This window comes from Crocodylus porosus, unplaced genomic scaffold (assembly GCF_001723895.1).
Source record: "Crocodylus porosus isolate Cpor-Errol unplaced genomic scaffold, CroPor_comp1, whole genome shotgun sequence".
Taxonomy (NCBI): domain Eukaryota; kingdom Metazoa; phylum Chordata; order Crocodylia; family Crocodylidae; genus Crocodylus; species Crocodylus porosus.
Genome location: NW_017728906.1, coordinates 43,788,913 through 43,796,204, shown reverse-complemented (window position 1 = coordinate 43,796,204; position 7,292 = coordinate 43,788,913).

Here is a 7,292-nt window from a genome sequence, read left to right as displayed (position 1 = left end):
TCCTTCCATTCTTTAAAGTGCCAATGTCAGACAAGGATTTTCTCTCAATCCTTGCTTTCGCACAGATGAATGAAGCAGTTGTTTGTGAGAATACCCCTACTCTTTGGCGTGGGGCCAAGGAACCAATGCACCGGAAAGCTCTCATTTAAAAGGCTGCAGTCCATGCTCAAGTTGTATATAACTCTTCTGAAGGGATGATGTGCAGCCAGGCCTAATGGAAGTTCACTGGGAAAAAGCAATGTTATGTTTAATGTCTAGCAGGATGTAAGTGGCTTTTAGGTTTCCTGTAGCAATCTACAGTTTTTGGAAATGGGCAGCCTATTTTCTGGGTGTTCAGCAGAGCAATAAATGTTATCAAAAAGGGTTAGAGTACGAACTCAGCAGCTGAGGAAATCTTTGAAGATATTGTGAGGCACAGGGAAAGTACCTCCTTTCTTATCATACAGCTGAAAGATTTTACACTTCTACAGCAAGGATGGCTAAAGAAGAATTTTGAGGCAGGAGGGCAGAGGCCCGCCCAGCAAATTGCTCCATGATGCAGGTTCAGGACCATAAGGAAAAATGTTTCAATGCTCTTTCTTCATGAAAACAGTGTAGGGTCAGATAAGGCTGGCCTTAAAGATGGATGGGTCAGAGAATGTCTGGGAATCTGGGTAGCAGGAGCATATACACATCCCCAGCTGTGTCCACTGACTAACAGTCAGGCTCTCATGGTTAGTTTTCATTTCCACGATTCCCTAGCCTTGAGGCCTGGAAGTATTAAAACAAACTGGAGAGGAAGCCAACTCTGAGGTTAGGGGCTACATGCCTTGCAGGTTTCATTAGGAGGAGGGACTTGAACCTTGGATATTCTCTCTCCCCCCTCTCCTCCTCCTCCCCCCATTCATGGGAAAGAAAAAAGGGTCCACAAGGCCTAGTTTTTGTTCTGAGGTGGAATGAAAATAAGTGACAAAACCTTGATTTTTGGCAAAACAGAATTTGTGTTTTCTGGCTATACAGCAACCCCCCAGCTCAACTTCAACTTCTACACCCTTTCCCTGCTGCCAGGCTCACATGCTTGTGCTCCAGCAGCCCAGAGCTGCCTGAGAAAAGAAAGCAAGTTTAGCTAGACATAAACACCCCTTCCCTAACCTTCCATGTAGAGTCCAGTACTAAGGTAATCTCTGGTCACCACAGCCTCCCCTGGGTGGTAGGCAGCAGGGGGCTAGGTTAGCACAGAGCAGCTCTGGGATCTGGATGCAGAAGGGGTTGTCCTGCTGGGCTGTCATCGGGGAGTTGTGAGTCAGGGTCTGTGATGATTCTTTGACTTTATCCCTTATCTTTTGGCTGCCTGAGTGCCTCACACAGCTCCTGTTCCTCTTTTCTCATTATGAATAAAACAGTCTACAGGGCCCAAGCTGCTATATCTTCCCAGCTTGTTCTGTTAAATGCCTTCATTTGACCTTCTCATTACACTGTTCCTTCATATTCAAATGTGAAGCAATGGATTGAACAGTTATATCCCTGGCTACTTGAGGCTTCCCCTGCTCCTTGCCATTTCCATACTACAGGATGTAGCTATACCACCAAAATCCACCAAGCAGGCCAAATGCGCAGAGCCCCCTTGGTGTTACAGCTTATGTCATTCCTGGAGAAGTTTTAACTATTCTGCAAAATAACTTCTTTTATCCCTATAAACCTATAGGACGCAGACAGAAGTAACAATTTTTTGCCTCATTTGGTCATAGAAAGCTGTTGATAGCCATGACTAAACACAAGTGCATGGCTGCAGACAACTTAAACTGGTTGATCAGGTGAAAAACTGAACCCTCATTGCATGGGTTCTGATGAAGATGTTTCAAAATGGGGCATCTTCTGTAACTTCTGTCTGCCTGCCTGGTCTCCAGCAGGTGGCTTCTAGTCCTCCTCATGCAGCACTACACTGGTGAATACTCTGCAGTACAGACAACCCCATTACTCCAGCATTGGAGTTCGTGCGTGGACACAATGACCTGGGGAAGACATCAAATATCATTTGACTTTTAAAAAGTGAGATATCCACTACTAGCAGATGCAAAATATAGCAAAGTAGGGCTGGAAGGGACCTCATGAGGTGAACTTGTCCAGCCCCCTGCTCACGGCAGGATCTTCCCTGACTAAACTATCTAGGCAAGTGTTTTTCTACTCTACTCTTGAAAATGTCCAGGGATGGAGATTTCACAGGCTTTCTAGGTAGCATGTTCCAATGTTTGACCACCCTCATCGTCAGATAGGTCTCCCTAAAAACATAGTAGCACTGACTGTAGTTTACATTGCAAATCTGTAAAAGAAGTGAAGAGAGGATTCTAATTCTACAATCCTCAAGGATATATGCAGGTAAACAAGAGTGCCATGTAGGCTGTCTGCTGTGCTGAAAGCATAGTCTTTCCTCCATTTGAGCAGCTGCCTGTTAGAAAAAGCTACCGGGAATTATGCCATCTGTAGGTGAACATAGACTATATAGAGTCCTATAATTTAGCACACCTCTTCTTTCAAACTAAGGAAACTTTTGTGCAAACCTACAAATGGTATGCACAAAATATGTGTTTTGTCATCCACTTCCAACCACAGGCCAAGTTAACCTACAGGCCAAGGAACTCTGTCTTTAAGAGCTGAACTTCTCAGTCAAAGCATGCCAATGCTGCTTCTGCGGCCCGCCTGAAGATGCCTCTGAGAACTACACCCACTTCTACTCTATGGATGCCAAATCTGGAAATGAGACAATGAAGCTTTCCTGAGGGTACTGCCCCCACCCCCCGCTGCTCCTGAGATCTCTGTATCTCAGGTCCTTGAGTGGTAGTAGAGGTGGTGTCCTCAGGGTGGCTTCACTGCCTCATTTCTGGGTTTGGTGGGAGCTGGGGGTGGGGCACGCTTTAAAGGAGCACTGTAGAAATAGCCTGCTCATACCCAGAAGGTCTTGCTGAGGTTTTTTGTTGATGGCCAATTCAGCTTGAACTGGGCAGAAATAAGGCAGATGTCTTCCAAGTACCTTAGGCCGTAAGTCATTACTAAATCCCAGAACAAGGCCTGATAGCCTTGAATCTGTGAGCTGCAAGCCATAACTGTGACATGACTCTGTGGCTACAGGCAAATCACTCAAAATTGCTACCTCACTTTTCTAAACCTGTAACATGGGAAAAATAATCCTTACCAACCTCACAGGAATAGTGTGCTGACTAATTAGCTTGTCTTTGGATCCTGCTTCAAAAATAATATACTGAATTCATGCATGATAAAATGCCACTTAAATAGCCTAAGTTAGTTTCGCAGGGATTTTCAGTGCTTTAAATATCATGAAAAGCTGCTATCCTAAACAATATGCACTAACATATAGAGGAAACATGCGGGCAGGTTTCTCTTGCACTTAACTCTGGTAGAAATCAAAATCATCTCCTTTGAAGTTGATTAAGATACACTATTGTTATACTGGTGATATAATAATTACTGTAGGATCTTTGGCTTTGGGGAAAGAAATCATAAAGCTCTGTCATCAAAAATAGGAATTAGTTTTCAGAAACAAATCTACCTTGTTTTTCCTTCCCAAATGTAGAGATGAGTAAAAGTTTGGTAAAGCTTACATTTGGCAAAGCAGAAGATAGCATCAGATGTGCTGTCTCAGTTCTCATCATCAGGTAGGATTCCTTCTCCATAGTTTAATACAAATGGACTCTGTTCCACAATTGTTGCCAAGTTTTTTAGCTGTGGTACTCCTCATAAAAGCTTTCTGCTCTAACTGTCTCGTTATCAGCCGATCAACGTCCCAACACTTCCGAGCTATTAATCCTGTCCTGAAATGAAATTAAGTTTCCATTTTTTTGGCAGAATGACCCTAGCACTTCCTATTTGGGGAATACAAAGAATAAGGCATCTGCAGACTACAGGAAGTCAAAGGCTCTGATTTCCTGCAGAGGCAGTACAAGAACAAACAGGGAACACATATTTCACAATGGTAGTCGAAAGTGCACGTAACAGCTTTGGCGGCTGTCACGATGAAAACAATCTGAAGGGGAACATCCCTGCTCCCAAAATTATTTGCTGATGTTTCTTGTTGCTTTCATAATATGCCATTAGAAAATATGTGTAAGTTAAGGTCAGTGTTTTTTCCAGGTTATTATAAAACCTTCCCTTAACATGTGGCTTGATTCTTATATCATCTTATATCAAAGATACTTTTTCTTCCAGAACAATAAGGTAAGAAATCTTGCTACTTCCATGTTTTACATCTACTGCGGCTGAGAAAGGTACAATGAAATATTCCCCTCTAAACTGTTTTACAGAAGCTGGGCCAAGTTCATCCTGATGTAAACTTCAATGAAACCAATGGGGGTAACCAGGATAAATTTGTCTTGCGATGTTTGGGGGAGGCTGACTCAAAATAACATTGGTGCTTTGTTGCTGTTGTTAATTATTAGAGCATTTAATCCTGAGTACCTATGCATCAGGCCAAATCATATTCAGCTTCTATTTATGATTTAAAATGGAAGACGTGGATCACTTTAAAAAGCAGCAGTCAGCCTTCTGGGGTTATTCAGTATGAACAGGGGTACGAAATCTCCCATCAGAAAGAAGCATTGCTAGTTCCACAAAGCAAGTTAACATTTATTTATGTATGAAAGGAAACACTTTACAATTCCCCCTTACATTGCTTAGCAGTTGGTATACATAATAAACATAGCAGCTTAAAATCCTATTTCTACCTGATTATTTTTTTGTACCTCTTACAGGTAACACCTGCTCTCTGGGGTGTCTTTTCAGTATATTTGCTTTTATGCATTTGACAGCACTTGGTTTAATAGCTTTGACCATTTTCGTATAGTCCGTTTTGCCAGCATCAATGTATCTATTCCTGCTGTTTCTCAGTAAAAGAAATCCCATTTTTTTTATATCCTGCAAAGGCACCATGTTTTCACCAGAAAGGCACATAAGAAAACCCTAAAAAAACACAATGCTTGAGTCTTATCTCATAACCACAGATTTACTTCAGTATAAATCTACTGCCTTCCCTGGAATAATTCCTGGCCTACGCCACTATAAAATAGGAGAATCAGGAACTAGACTGTGTTTAGCAAACATGAAAATGTGGTCAGGAGTACTCCACTGGGGAAAGAGTGACTAATCCTTAAGAAAGGCTTGCTTCTGCAAGCGGAAACGGAGCTGGTCCAATTCCCTGGGGGAAGAGCTGTTTGGTTGTTTGTATTTTTAATCAGCCAGTGTCTTCCAGGAAGAAATGCAAATGATGGTTGTTTTCTAAACTTTGCCTCCATAAGGGTGAATCAGTTTTGAAATCCAAACTCAGCAGGACGCTTGAAATGTTCAGTGTTGCTATTTGCCTGATAAAGAAGCTTTAAAAACCAAAATATTTCCCTTGACACATAAGCCTTATTAGGGCATAATCCTGAGAACCTGGGAGTATTGTATGTATAAGAAACCCAGGGATGTGACCTCCAGTCATCAGTACAGTGACAGATGTTAAGAACGTCATCATATATCAAACTAGCCACAAGAAAAATCCAGAGGTCTGGAGGTAGGGTAAGGTTCCTTGACAGCTTGATTGCTTCAGTTCAAGAACTGAACTGATTATGTCCTTTTAATTGCATTATTTTGTGAAGCCACTGCTGTGACTGTAATACCTGAGGGACTGAAGTAGAGGTTGGGTCTAGAGGCCATCACCAAAACGTGGCTTCAAGGGCATACCTAAAGCCTAAGATTAGCTTGACTATAGTTGCTGGAAATGATTTTTAAATAGCTAGAGATTCTAGAGATTCCTGGTTTTGCTGCATAGATTTTTCTACTCCACTTCAGGAGAAAGCTTAGGGAGTCAATACCCAGAGCAAGTTCTGCATGAATGTCATGAGATGTGAGATTAATGCATTAATATGTAGTCCCTCTACTTCAGATCCTTGCACTTTCACTCCTCTGCCTGCAGGGAGCTGAGCCCTCACATTTATAGTAGTTTGGGGTCAGAAGGGACCTGAACAGATCATCTAGTCTGACCCCCACGCCACTGGCCGGAGCACACGCTGGGATCACGTGACCCCAGACAGGTGTTCATCCAACCTCTTTTTGAATTTACCCAAGGTGGGAGCGAGGCCCACTTCCCTAGGAAGTTGGTTCCAGATCCTAGCTACCCTAACAGTGAAATATTGCCTCCTAATCTCTAACCTGAACCTATTCTCCAGCAGCTTCTGGCCATTGTTCCTTGTCACCCCGGGTGCTGCTGGGGGGAATAGGGCCTTTCCTAGTTGCTGCTGTTCTCCCATAATGAGTTTGTAGGCAGCCACCAAATCTCCCCTCAGCCTCCGTTTGCTGAGGCTGAACAGGTTCAGGTCCCTCAGCCTCTCCTCACGGGGTCTGCCCTGTTGACCTCCAACCAAGTGGGTGGCCCTCCTCTGAACCCTCTCAAGGCAGGTCACATCTTTCTTAAAGTGCAGTGCCCAGTACTGGATGCAGTACTCCAACTGAGGCCGGACCAATGTCGCGTAGAGGGGGAGTATCACCTCTCTGGACGGGCTTGAGATGCATCTTTGGATGAACAACTAGGTGCGGTTGGCTTTGCTGGCTGTGGTCTGGCATCGGCGGCTCATGTTCATCTTGGAGTCAATAATGACTCCAAGATCCCGTTCCGCCTCTGTGCTCACAAGGGGGGAGCTCCCCAGCCTGTATGTATGCTGTGGATTCCTTCTCCCCAGGTGCAGCACCCTGCATTTATCTACATTGAACCCCATCCTGTTACCATCCTCCCACTTCTGTAGCCTGTCTAAATCTAATTGCAGCCTCTCTCTCCCTTCGAGCTTGCCTACTTCTCCCCACATCTTGGTGTCATCGGCAAATTTGGACAAGGTGTTTTCCACCCTCTTGTCCAAGTCGCTGATGAAGATGTTGAACAGTGTAGGCCCCAGGACCGAGCCTTGCGGGACCCCACTATTCACATCCCACCAGGTCAAGTATGACCCGTCCACCACCATTCTTGGGTGTGCCCCATCAGCCAATTTTTGACCCATCCAACTGTGTAGGCATCAACGCCACAGTTGCTCAATTTATTGATGAGAATGGGGTGACAGACAGTGACAAAGGCCTTCTTAAAGTCCAGAAAAACTATGTCTACAGTGACACCATCATCCAGCGATTTAGTTACCTGGTCATAAAAGGCCATCAGGTTGGTCTGGCAGGACCTGCCTTTGATGAACCCATGTTGATTTCCCCTGGGCATGATCTCCCCTGCTGGCCCCTCACAGATGTGATCCTTGATAATTTTTTCAAGGATTTTCCCCAAG